This window comes from Aplysia californica, unplaced genomic scaffold (assembly GCF_000002075.1).
Source record: "Aplysia californica isolate F4 #8 unplaced genomic scaffold, AplCal3.0 scaffold00865, whole genome shotgun sequence".
NCBI lineage: Eukaryota > Metazoa > Mollusca > Gastropoda > Aplysiida > Aplysiidae > Aplysia > Aplysia californica.
In genome coordinates, this window is record NW_004798135.1 from 157,206 (window position 1) to 160,910 (window position 3,705).

A 3,705-nucleotide genomic window follows, 5' to 3' on the forward strand; every position below is an offset into this window, starting at 1 on the left:
AAAGGGATGGTTGACATTATTGATAGGCATGGTGCCCTGATAAAGGACAGATCTTATTTTAGTAAAAGCAGGGTTGGTGATTTTTTTGATTTTTTAAAATAAAAATTTTAAAAATCGATTTTTAAAAATTTAAATCAAGATTTTTTTTAATTTAAACCCGATTTTTTTTTTTGGATTTTTAAAAAAATGACACAGTTTGGGATTTTTGGATGCTAAAAGTATGTTCTTTTAGTGCAAAATGCATTGTCGTTATTTCAACTAATGATTAATTTAAACAACCGCAAAAGAAAGCCTTAATCTGTTATATATATATATATATATCTGTGAATTATGACTACAGACAAAAAATGAAGAAAATGTCAGTCTAAAAGGAAGGGGGGGGGGGTAATTATGCATAAACTTGCATTTTATTACAGTGTGTGTGTGTGTGTGTGTGTGTGTGCGTGTGCGTGTGTGTGTGTGTGCGTGTGCGTGTGCGTGTGCGTGTGTGTGTGTGTGTGTGTGTGTGTGTGTGTGTGTGTGTGTGTGTGTGTGCTTGTGTTTGTCTAAAAAGAAAAAGAAAATGTTAATTTCAATAATGTGTGTGTGTGTGTGTGCTTGTGTATTATTTTACAGTGAAAAAGAAAATGTTAATTTCAATAATGAAAAAAAAGTAAATTGAATACTGTATTATTTTACAGTGACAGGGGGAAAGCAGACTTTTAAGCATGATTATATTAGTCTACTAAACCTTATATCTGTTTTATAAAACCAAGGAAAGGAATTCTGAATGTTTAAAGATGTAAAAACAGAATACATTTTCTAAAGTGATTTAAATCACTGAGTTTTATTTTTAAAATCAAGTTGATTTAAATTTTTAAAAATCAACTGATTTAAATCAACCCAACCTGATTTCAATTATGAAAAAAAAGTCAATTGAATACTGTATTATTTAACAGTGACAGGGGGGAAAGCAGACTTTTAAGCATGATTATTTTAGTCTACTAAACCTTATATCTGTTTAATAAAACCAAGGAAAGGAATTCTGAATGTGTAAAAACTGAATACATTTTTTTAAAAGTGTTTTAAATCACTGATTTTTATTTTAAAAATCAAGTTGATTAAAATATATAAAAAATCAACTGATTTAAATCAAACCAGCTCTGATTTCAATTATGGGGAAAAAAGTAAATTGAATACTGTATTATTTTACAGTGAAAGGAGGGAAAGCAGACTTTTAAACATAATTATATTTGTCTACTTAACCTTATATCTGTTTTATGAAACCAAGGAAAGGAATTCTGAATGTTGAAATATGTAAAAACTGAATAAAAATTTATTTTTTAAAAAGATCTAGATCTAAAATCTAGATCTAGATCTAGAATCTAGATCTAAATCATTTATTTTTATTTTAAAAATCAAGTTGATTTAAATTTAAAAAATCAACTGATTTAAATCAACCCAACCCTGGGTAAAAGTACAAAACTATGTTTGGAATACCGGAACCTTTCCTAGAGGGTTCTCAATTTACAAATGATTCATTACCAAGGGCCGTTTGGGTGTATTCGCAGGGCTCCCTGCTTTCGCCCTCCTTCTATCATTACAGAGTTACCAATAAAAATACCACCAAAAAAAAACCCCACAAAAAACTACAACAACAAATAAAACAATCTCCTAAACGTATGAAGAGTGTGTTGTTACATACAATTTCAGGTCATCAAAAATCACATGAAGTAATAATGATAGATAGATCTACCTCATAAGGAGTTCCAGGGGATCGGCAACATAACCCCCCCCCCCCCCCCCCACACACACACACAAAAACATAAAGCCAAACAATAGCCTAAGTGGTAATCGTCAAAGAAAGTACCAAACCGACAGACGGCACCTGAACTTTTCGCAGGCAACATATCTTTCACCAGTAGAATGCAAGCTCAATTTGGGCATTTAGAGCGGCACAAAAGCAATTGATAGCCTAAAGACTGATATAAACAAAGTTGAAGTGTGTTAAGTTTATGCATAGAGTGTCAGTCTGGTCGGACCACAATCACATTGTCATTATTTTGGTCCTATATAATTTCTATTCGTCAAAATATTCTTACTTTTAAGCAGGCAATCTTACCTTTCATCATCCTTTGGAAATCGAAAGAAACTCAGATTTGGAATTTTGTGTCTGGAATTGTTGCAGTTTATAGCAGAACACCATTAACACTTCGTGCGAACTGGGGTCATGCTTGTCTGTCTGCGATCAACGAAAATGCCTTAAACAATGGACGCAGTTTGTATTGTTTACCGCGCGTTTCTCCACGATCAGCTGGTGACCCAGATATGCACATTCGGGGGAAGTGTCGGCTCTCTAGCCTACTGGTTGTATTCCCGCACCTTTCGTTGTTTTTGGAGTGCACCCCACGAGGGGTGTCGGAATAGCACACAGTGTCGGAATATGCACCCTCTACCCTATCTCACGAATGAGGTTTTTGCTCATTTTCTTGAAATTATCTAGATCTAGATTCTAGATCTAGATATCTAGCTCTGGATCTAGAGATCTAAATGAGACTTGGCCTTGGTTTTGTTCTAAGGTCTTCAATCGACGAGCACCCGATTCCACCGCGTCGAAACACAAATAATGTATAAAAACACAATTAATAATAATGTATTTACCAGAAGACGTCCCCGCGGAGGCCGCTTGCATCACACGTCTGCACACGGAGAGGATCCGCGTTGAAATAGCTACAAGACCTGAGTCGAGGATCCTGAATTGTGAACTTCACAAATCCCGTGCAACACGGGGAGGAAAAAAATCAGATCCCAACACGCATCAGATCAGTAACGTAGGATAGGTCTAGAGAACATGTAAACAACACATCTGACGAGTACGAACGATCGAGAAATAAAGCTTTCTGTGCCTGAAGTCAGTGTAGTGAGCTGTACTCGTGTATTTCCCCTTTCAATGAGAAGAAAAACACGAAACAAAAAGGACCCATCACATCGCGACCTCTGTGCTTTCAAGTGACGGGCAGTTATCGATACTAGATACTCGATACTTAGACCTATAGGTATCGGTATCGGTATACCTGCTCTAAACATCGATACCTATGTGTTATTTTTTAGGCCAGGGCAAGATCGACTCTGGGATCGATTCTTTCGAGTCCAAATGAGGACTCAAAGAATTGATCTTGTTCCCAGACTCTAAGATTCGAGTCCGCCCAGGGTCAACGCCTCCCGTCTCCTTTTTTTTAGCCTGGTTCCTAGCCTAGACTCCGAGAATCGAGGCAAGAATCTAAATCTCTACTGCACTATTACAGTCCTGTTGTGGGATAGGCCTAGGGCTGTCCCACCCCACAGTCGAGTTTTTTGCTTCAAAACAGACACCGCACCAGGACGGGACTGATCCGGCGCATAAGGCGGCTTCCTTGATGTTGGCCTAGGCGGAGTTAAAAATGCTTTCCAAAAATTTCTTAAATATTGGCCAAATTTAAGAAATAATAAGATTTTCGTGATCAGCGACCCAAAATTAGCATACGTTACGCGAGGAACCCAATTTAACGCCCGATTACCAAGTTAAATTAATTTTTGTGAGTTTTGTTTACTTATGTTTTTTTTCACTATTTGAATTCGGCGTGCACTAGGCCTTGATAGTGCAAGAGAGAAGGAGCCTGTGCCCCACGCATTGGCAAGAGTGATAGAAGGGAGGCAACACACACACACACACACACACACACACGC